Below are 10,513 nucleotides of genomic sequence, written 5' to 3'. Positions count from 1 at the left end.
ATGGCTGTTGCAGCAGAAGGCTGAGAGGGGCAGGAGAGGCAAGCAGCAAATTTTGCACTTGACCATCCTGATGGCGTGCCCGTGCCCACTGGCTGCAGTAGGCACCAGAGAGCTGAAGCAATGCCTGAAGACTTGCTGGCCTGACTGCTGAGATGCAGGCAGATACCGATGCACTGAAGAGCCATTGCTCCCACTGGAGGACACAGAGGTCCGCAGTGTGGCCCCAGGGCTAGCTGGCAGAGCTTGGTGTGTGTTACCGGGAGGCTGACCACATTCCTGGGACTCGGCTTGCCCTTGTGGTTAGTGATAATAGGAACCAGTTGAGTTGGGTGTTCCTGAAAGTGACTGGAGATCGCTGCTGGTTTGAACCACAGCTCCCCCTGATCCCAGTAGTCTGTGGCTGGCTGGCTTCTCAGTGGGTGCCAGGAAGGCTTAGACCCAGCTAGTTCTTGCTAGAGCAGTTCGTTCTCCTTTCACAGCTCCTGGGCATTTTCTTTCTTTGCTGTTGAGGGTTCTTGGTGACAGCCAAAGTTGACATTTGCAGTGATGCAGCTTCTGAAAAGCAGCACTTTTATCTAGGGCGTTTCAGTTGATCATGAAAAGAAAGCGAGGCAGCAGCAGGACTGATGCTCCTTTGCTGGCAGAGGGTAGGCTGCCTGCTGGGTGTGTATGTGCTTAGTGTTGATTAGAAGTGGAGGAGGGTTGTGCACTCCAACTGTGGTGTCTCCCAGCTGTGCTTGATGGTGACTTAATGCTGTGCTCTTCCCAGCAAGTGCTGCAGGTGTGCCTCTCTGCTGGAAATGAGCTCTCTCTTTATCAGTTATGCCTCTGGGCTTCAGGCATAAATCAAAAGCAAGACTTTCATGTTTTCCTTTCTGGAAAGGCTGGGACTTTATGTGGGTTAGTAAACTGGGAGCATTTACAGGGCCTCTCCTCCCAGAGGTGGGACAGGACATCTTGTGAAACAGGTGGCGTCTGTGTTCTCTGCGGGGCCACTTGTTGGAAGCTGCTAGAGGATGGTGTTGGAGAGACCATGGATTGTGGCTCCTACTGGGAGCAGTACTTGCACTGAGAGCGTAGAGTCACTGACTGAGCACTGCAGCATTTCAGGAAGCATTACAACCCCATGCAGAGACTTCAGTTCCCATGTTGACAACAGTGGCAGTGAGAAATGTACAGCACTGTTGCATTCGCTAAGGCAACTATTTAAAACCCTAATCTCTAGAGAAGATGGTGGTGTAAACTGAGCGCTAGCAGCTGGGCTATATAGCTTATGGGGCACCACTTTAAAGAATTTACTGTGCTTACAGGTATATTCACCTTCCCCACCTTTTGGCATCTCTCAGTATTAGGCACTGCCACATTTTGTGGATAAAATGGTATTACACAGAGGTCAGAATAGTGCAAGAAGGGACCATTTTGGGATTGTTTTGTTGGTCCCCCCCTCCCAAAGTCAGTGTGTAGTAACAGTCCTATTGATCTACTTTTGATTTTGAAACTGCAAGAATAGTGGGACCCCCACCTCATGTCCATGGGAAGGTTTCTGAAAGCTTGATGCAGCCAAGGTTTGCCAACTGCTGTTAGAAAGAATGCTTCACAGACCGTGGTGTTCTGCTGCTTTCATTCAAAAAAAAATCCACCCATGTGTTTTGTGCAATCTCCTGCCCCTGCAGGAATTGTTTTTCCTTTGGTACTCTAAACATCCTAATTTTATTAGCAACCCTTGCTTATTACGAGATCTATTACAAAACAGTAAGGTCAGCAGCAGCCTGTTGTCCAGAGGTAAGCGTAGGCTGAACACTGTGTGTTTGTGTTCAGTGCTGAACACTGACAGGGTGACTGCTGAAATGTGTGCAGTACACTTGTTCCTGTTTCTCTTAAAACCTCAGAAGAATCCTACCCCTCCTGACTAACGAGGAAGAGCTGTGTACAAACTCATTTCCATTACAGCGCCTTGCTAAAGTGCTGACATGTCTCAGATTTTTTTGTAAAGAACAAGTGCTTCTTTTCACATTTGAAAAAGTGTCTTTTGCAACTTGCATGGACAAGTAGTTTCTATGAATTCTCTGGAAATGTCAGTGTCTAACATGGATTTTGTCCATGCACTTTTTTCTGAAAGCAGATACCCCCCCCCCCCCACCCCCCCCTTTGGTTTGCAGTCAGAGGAGAAGCACGCTGTGCTTTTGCTTTTGGCACTGCCGATGCAGTGGATGAGTGCAGAGCCCACTGTAAGTGACCAAGCCCACGGGACTCTGGGGAGCTGTACGCCGCCAGTAACGTTTTATTGTGTGTGCCATTCGAACCACCTTCCAGTGAGTGCAAAACCCAATTTTTAAATTTTTTTAATTGTACTTGGAATTAACTGTTGCTGTGTACTAAACCCTCTTGTTACGAGCCCTAAATAAAAAGAACAAAGCACACACCGTGTGTTCTGTGAGCGTGCCACTGCCGCGTCACGGTCCTTGTCTTTGGCTACAGAATTTTCAACACAGCAGGGACAGGGACAGTCGCTTGTGTATGCAGGAGCCCCTCCCAGAGGCGCTCTGAGCACAGCACTTCCCTCAGCAAAGAAAGGCTGGCTGCCTTCAGCAGCTCTTCTCTCTGCTTCTGTGTGACTACTCATTTCCTGTAATCAGCACCAACATAACTGCTGTAAAAGCTGAGGACTGATGCAGGGCCAGCCTGCGAGCATACCCCAGGAGGAGGTGAACAGAGCTGAACCTCCCCTACAGCGGACCCCAGAGAGGGGCCGCAGCAACACTTACCAGCCATCAGCTGTTCTGGCATGAGCAGAGCCGTACAGGACCCTGCATGCCTGAGGGAGGAGGCAGATGGAAAAGGTGAGCCTTCACGCTGGGTCCTCTTTAGACCTGTCATTGGTGTGCACCGTGTTACTGGTACAGCCAGCTCTGCCCCACTGGAAAGAACTGTGCAAAGGAACAATAAAAAGCAATTTTATTGAGAGCAAGCATATAAATGGTAACCTGTAGGCCACCAGATACCCGATCCCTACAGAGGGGAACCACTGATGCCCTGAGAACGCAGTGCGGATTCTGGACTAACGAAAAAGGAAAGTGGCACGACAGAGGATTAAAACAGATTATTAAATTTAACTACATCTTTATTGAATTGTGCATATTCCATTGTATAATGATCTATATTGTAGTATTTCTTTTGTCCTCTCCCATGCTTAAAAAAGTATATTTATACATATATTTATATATATTTATAATATGGCAAAGCTCCCCCCAACCTGAAGCTATCAGTCTAAAAGAGCTTTGATTTTTCTTTTTGGAAAGGGAAGAAGAGGGGAGGCAATCCCATTGAAAGAGAAAATGTGCAATTTTCTTTTTAAAGCAGTAAACATGAATGTATTTACAGCACTCAGCACAAGTTTGCTGCACAGACAAATCATCATTGCAATGACATTTTTTCTTACTTTTGCATCCCCAATATTATACAGAATATCACCAGTGGCTGCTAACAGTTAGTGTAAGCCGTAAAACAAACTGCTGCTCCAGTTAATTTCTGGTCCACCGCAGTCCACTAGAAGGAGACCTAAGATCCGCAATTACAACTCGTGACAAAGCATTTAGTTCTCCTTTTAGAAGTACAAGCTTTCTAGTGCCACACCAAATCGGCAGCAGGGAGCCTTGGGCACAGGTTCACATGCTAAACTGTCCTTTGCCCCCGCCCCTTGCAGATGTGTACCCAGTTACCAGTGGTGGGTAAAGGCAAGAGATGCACAACATCTAACAGTGGCAGCCCCGTTCTCTTGCCAAACAGCTGCTGCAGATCGGCAGGTCTTCAGCTCCTGGCAACTTAGCCTCAGGAGAGGCTGGTGCAAGCACATCTGCATACCTGGAATTTAGCTCTGAATGCATCTTTGGCATCTTGGGAAAGGCGGGAGGAAACTATTTTCCACTGTAGGGAACAGTTGGTTCAGTTCCTAAGTCTCCTAAAAGACAAGTCGCCTTTAAGCATTTAAATAAGGGGGGTGTGTGTGTGTGTGTTCCAAAATCTGTTACTCAAGTTCCTTCTCACTCATTTCCCTCACTAAATCCCTGCCGTAGGGGATTGTGCATATAGCACTAGTTCCCGTTCCTCCTGTTCTTCCAACTTGTCTAGCTCTCCTCACCAAAGATACACACTGCCGATGAACTGAGAGCTCACCGAGCCCTTGCCCTGTTGAGTGCCTCGGAGCACCAAAGAGCCATCAACCCAAATCACTATTTTTCCCATGTCTGTGGCAATTTTAATTTACATTGTGAGGGATACGCATGTGTTGTCACCTCACTTGCAGTTTAGTGTCTTAAACTTTTCAAAACTAGACAAAGCCTGTGACTCACTGGATCACAGTATTAGTGAGTGCTGACCCCCGCAACAGAACTCTGGTTTTGTCAGTCTTCACAGGTGTTTTTTCAATTGAAGGAGAAAAACAATTCAGAAAGGAAAACTACTCGACGTTAGACAAACTTATAATTCCAAAATAAAAGCTTAAAACCCACCAGCACAGTACAAAAACATCTAAAAGAAACTATCCCCTGTAGTGTTAAATCCTCTCTGGTTTGGAGTCTGCCCCGATTGTGCGAGGGAATGCAAAGCGAAACACCAGGAGCCACAAATGGGCTTTGGGAAAACGCCTCCTCCCCGAAAGAAGTAAGACTCCCCTCACCTCCAAATGAGGAGCACTGTTTGAACAAATACATAATCTACACCTTAACAACGAAAAAAGGAAAAAAAAAAACCAAACTCGGCATCTCTGGCTGCATCCTCACTGCCTTCGGTCAGGAATTTAATATTGCTTTCCTAGAGTGCAACTGATCTTAACGTGACTCTGTATTTGAAGTAATACTCATTAGTAAGACCCACTTATAATCTTATTTTGAATAAGAAACAAATTTACCTGCAATGGTACCACTGAAGTAAAACAATTTAGTTCTGTGCAGTTTTCTGTAATAAGCAGAAAATTTCTCTTTTGCCCTTCTGCTGTTGAAATGGCACTTTTGGTTCCTTTAACTGTGGGAAAAATAATTTTAACTCAGAGGAAAACTGGCCACACTTTATCTCTGAGCTGATTTGAGTTAACCGGTTGCCTAAGGGCACAGAAAGAAGAAACTGGAAAGCCTTTAAATGCGCAAGTCCACAGCAGGAAATCTTAAAATGCACTTGTTGAAAGAAACTGCTCCCTCTCCCATCAATCAGACCTGAAACCAAAGTGATCCAGGTACCTTCAGTTTGTTTCCCTGATGTGTCAGTCAGTCACTGTTGCCCTGCAGGAAACCGCAGAGTAAGTAAGTTCAGGAGAGGAGCTCTTTGGCTTTGAGGTCATGCACCAAGTCAGAGCGAGCAGTCGTGGCTTGCCGCAGGAGGAAACCACTGCACAGGGGGAAGCGGGAGCTTTCCTCTTCCATAGAAAACAGGATTATTTTCTTGTCAGACCTGTGCCTAACCTCCTCCCCAGCCACAGGTTTTGAAAGACTAAACAGAACCCCCCGCGTATCTGTCTCAAACATGTAACCTATGGTTTGTTTAGAACCTGTTTTGTTAGTTTGGGGTTTTTTTTAATAATTTCTCCTTGATACGAAAGCCTAGTTTTCCCTTCCAAAGCAACTCCTGAATTACAATGGAAGCGTCCGAGAAGACTAGCTCCCTGCTTTCTACACCTATGCTGCAGGCACAGAGAAACCCAGCTGAACAGGAGGGACCCTGCTGCTCACAGAGGTGGATGCTACTGCTGCACGGCAGAGAGGAAGCGAAGACCAGATCTGGAACAGATTAACGTTCAGCTGCTCCTGCAGCAGCAGGGCTTTCCCCAACACCCACCTTAACAAGTGTCAAAGGCCATACGCTTCATCATGTAGCACAACCACAGCTGTACTCTTAGTATTTTAGGATCAAAGCATCTGCTATCCCTGTCCAGAGTACGACAGCTCAGCTCTCATATGCTCATTTTAATAGTGCCAAAAGGATTACAGCCCGTGTTCGTAGCAGGAAGCTTCTTGCTGTGTGTCTTTGTTTTCTGATTTAAATAAATATAATGGTGCAATTATGAGACCAGTGCACACAGGGAAAAATAACTTACTTGCAAATAAGGCATAAATATTCACTGTCACAGAAACAGTAAATACACTGGAAAAGCAAGTTACAATGAGGGGTCTCATAAGCTGCGAAGGCAACCAGGTGACAACACTGTAGCCAAATTTCAGTGCTCAGCTGAGAGAAAGCAAGCTGCAGCCACTCACTATATTTCTGTATCGCTACTGGCTTAGGAAGCAAGTTGTAACAAGAGGAATACAGGGTGCCACCTTTGCCGACGCTCATTCTTTTCGCTGCAAACTTAAAGAGTTAAACTTCTGTCTCCCAGCGAGCTGTGTAGCAGCCTGCAGTAGTAAGCACGGACTCATTGTCTCGGAGAGACGCTGGGTAAATGAACTTGGGCACTGGAAAGTGAGAACGAAGCTCAAATGCCTCTGAAGACATTGCACTCAGAACATTGCTCTGCCGAGTCCAAAGCCCAGAGGTACCCGCACTGAATGAACAACAGAAAGAGGGCTGGAACTGACACACACCAGTGGAGCTGTCTTGGGGGAAAAGAACAGACGGGGCAAGCAGAATTCCCTGAGGGCTCTCATCTGGGAGCACACGCTGCATCAGCCCAGATGCATCCTTCCAGGGAGCAGGAGAACATGTCCACTTACCTATCGTCAATAACAGCCGGGGAGTTCGACTGTATCTGCGCACCTTTTGCTCCACTGGTGGGTATGAGCCCCAGGAGCTGCATACGGTACAAAGCAGCAGGAGGACCAATGTTGAAAGTTACAGCACCCGTGAACTGCAGTATAGCTTAACAACCTTCCTGGGAAGTTACTCGCCAGCTACACTGAGCATGCTTAAAATCAACAATGCAAATGCTTTTAAGGACACTTTATAAGCACAAAAATAGTAGAAACAAAACTTTGTGAACAATTTGAAAGATACAAAAAAGTGCCTTTCCATAGCCGTGCTTTAAAAATGCACACAATGCTATATACTCTTATTGCTCAAAAAAACTAGTCTGAAATAGTAAAACAATTTCCAGAGGTGCTGAAACAGATTTTTAAAAAATCATATGAAACAGGTCAGCAGAGACAGCACCATTAATTTTTCTCTTTTGACGATGCACTTATTTAAAACTATATTGTTATAGATGTGTCATTTTCCCCCTCTAATTAGCAAAGCTTTTTTCCTATTCATAAATTATTCACAAAGACATTTATTTTATTGTTTGGATTTTTTTTAAAAACACTTTATAAAAAAAAGGAACAGGGGACACTGTCACAATATTTCTTAACTCTATCAGCCTGAATTACTCTAATGAGAGATTAGTTTACTTCCCCCCCCCCCCCACGCTTGAGGACACTGTCAGGTCAGGCTACTTCCTTTGCGTCATTCTTTGGGGGAAGGAAAGCATTTAGAATTTGCTTTTGGAGAAAAGGTAAATAAACAGTAAAATCATTTGCCATCTGAGCCTTGACAGTATCCCCATGGCGAGAGGGACGTTGTAGCAACCGAAGACAGGGTAGGTACAGTCCAAGTATTTCAGTTACTTCACAACGGTCGTGTACCACTACCCTGCAATGAACATGCATGATACATAAGACCGCTTACGCTAACTACACTACCTGATCACAACACCTGAATACGGGGGTAAGACTGTACAATTAAGCTACTGAAGTACAAGAAAAAGGACTCCTAGTACTTGATCTGGTGATTGACTGTGAATCAGTGGCAAACAAAAAACCCAGAGCAAATACGATAGTCTATTTCCTACTCATATGGGCCCTTAAATTAAATTACTAGCAAGTGTTATTGCCTTTCAAGGTTGGGGTTTTTCCGAGTCTTCTCCCTTGACTGCTAGAAGTGCAACTTTGTAATTAACAGGTTTATGCATTGGTCGCAGTCCCTGGCGGGTCAAAGAAAAGAGAGAATTCCCGCTGTGCTTGGCCTGAAATTACCGCTCCCTTCTCTCTTTCCCGACAGTTTCTAATGAATTACAAACAATACTTTCTTTAAATGTTTCCAGACACTTGTTTTTGTAAAGATAATACATCTTATCAGGCACAGACAAGGCAGGACTGTATGCTGTGTATGTTTGTGCGAGAACACAACGCCCTCTACAGAAACCTACCTGTTCATTCAGGGAAAGAATTACACCTACAAGTGACCTATCGGCGTGGGTCAGCCCTGTGGGTCGGCATTGATTGCAGGAGTCCTGGCAGCTTTACGAAGGGGTTAACACAAATATCTTCATCTTGAGCCACAGAAACAAAAGATTGAGCCTACTATAAAGTTAGAATGCATGATGGATTGGCATTATATATATTTATCCTACTTACTGCACGGACAAATAACTTTGAAATAATTTGTAGCAGTGTATATTTTTAAACTATTTGGAAGGGAGGGGGAGGCTCTTTATAGTATAAATATATTTCACTCCAGCCCACTATATATAAAATCTATGTTCTTCCTCAGAACATACTAATTCTCAGTAGTATTATGACCAGAATGTTTTGGTATGTTGCATCTGTACTTTTCCATCAATGGACAATGTACAGTTACCAGCAGAACACCTCAGCTCTGCACCATTTACCCACCACAAACTGCCAAGAGGTTTGTGGGGGTTTTCGGGGTGGGGTTTTTTTTTTTTTTTTTCTTCCTTTCTTTAAAGTGCTCCCTACATCTTCATCTTTGTGGTAAGATTTGACTAGTTAGAGTCCGATTCCAGATAATATAGTGACTGAAACAATAAATACGGTTCTACAAAAACATTCTGGTTATCTTCTATAATTGCGACGAAATATATCACAATATATTATATACCTACACTTATAATACATGCACAAACATGTCTCACATGGACAGACACTACAAAAATTTATCTCCCCCCATCCCCTAGATGCAGAAAAAGTAAGAAAATGGGTTTTTGGTCCAATCCATATGAAGGATAAAAGAAATTGAAAGGATAAGTCAATGCCTCTCTACCCAATAAAATATCAACACCCCTAAGCCCCCAACTTTTTCAGCCTAGCCATGAAAGGGGAATGTCTTTACATTTAGCCTTAGCTACAGTTTGAGATCACCTCTTTTGATGGGGCTATCATCCACGTCCCCTCATTCTCTCCAAGTGCGCAAGATCACAGGTTGGCCGATCACGGAGCGGCCCACAAGTCACGGAGAGCACCGGTCCCTGGGGACTGACTACCAGTCCCGAGACAGCTTGGTGTTCTGATCCCTTTTGGGAGGTGCGGGGGGTGGCCCCCGCCGTAATGTTGCATAGCCGGATATATGACTGCCCCCAAAGCCGCTCGTCTTCTGCTGGTCAGCCAGCAGCTCCGGCGGAGGCGGAGGCAGGGCCATGTCGTCCATGGTGGCTGTGGGCTCTGTTCTGGACATCCGCGCAGAGGAGAGGGAGCCGTGCCGGGTGATGGATTTCCGCTGCAGCGTCCGGTTGAGGTCTGCCAGGAATCCCGGCTGAACGCTAAGGCTGGACTTGGGTGAAGTGGGCACTTGAGGGCCAGCTGACCCTGGTGGCTCTGCAACCTCTGCCTGCGTCAGTCGAGTGCTGTCGTTCCGCTTGGGACGTGTGGGTGGTGGGGCTTTTTTCACAGATGGTTTTGACCACGCCTGAGGCTGGGGATTGACAACAGCGACTTTTGGGGAGGTGCTGCCTGAAAACACGGATGGGATCTCAACTGGCGGGAGAGGAAGATCTATTTCAGGTGGTGGTGGTGGAAAGTCTGAATCGGACGGTGGTGAAGGGAATTCGACCACAGGTTCCTTTCCAGACACACCCGGAGCAGGAGCCTTGGCCGGGATCCCTCCTTGCGGAAGGACAATGGGCAGGCTCACCCCAGAAAGGTTGAGTTTTCCTGGCTTTGGAGGGGCTGCAGGAGGCGATGACTCCTTGGAAGGAGACCCTGACGGCTCTGGTGGGTGTGCAAATTTGCTGACAAGGCGGTCCACTGAAGGTCTCTTGGACTCATGGTACTCAGTGGAGCTGGTGGACTTGATGCTGGAGTTTCGCTGAGGTGTTGGAGGTGGTTTCTTCCCTCCGGGGCTTGATGTCTTGCTGGTCTTTTTGACTGGAGACCCTGATTTGTCAGGGGGGGGAGAACCTGCAGAGGAAGCTGGGGAAGGAGGTGGAGGAGGAAACACTAAGCTGCTCTCTGGTGGAGGAGGGGGGAAATCTGGTGAGGGAGCAGAAGCAGGCTGCCATTTGGGCTTTGCCTTCACTGCTGGAGGCGACTGTGGAGCCACGCTCAGTGGAAGGGGTTTCAGAGACTGGGGTTCAGTGGCAGGTGGGGTGGGAGGAGGTGGGAACTGGCTAACTATCTGTTTCACCACCGACGGCACTGGGGACTGAGGGGATGGGGGAGGCTTCACAGAGAAACTCTGCTGCTTTGGGAACGTTGGGGGGGGAGCGGGGCCAGGAGGGGCTGGGGGCAGTAGAGGAACCTGGGGAGAGGGGACA

This window comes from Pygoscelis adeliae, unplaced genomic scaffold (assembly GCF_000699105.1).
Source record: "Pygoscelis adeliae isolate BGI_AS28 unplaced genomic scaffold, ASM69910v1 Scaffold160, whole genome shotgun sequence".
NCBI classification, from domain to species: Eukaryota; Metazoa; Chordata; class Aves; order Sphenisciformes; family Spheniscidae; genus Pygoscelis; species Pygoscelis adeliae.
The sequence above is the reverse complement of the archived record's forward strand: the minus strand, read 5'-3'. Positions refer to the sequence as shown.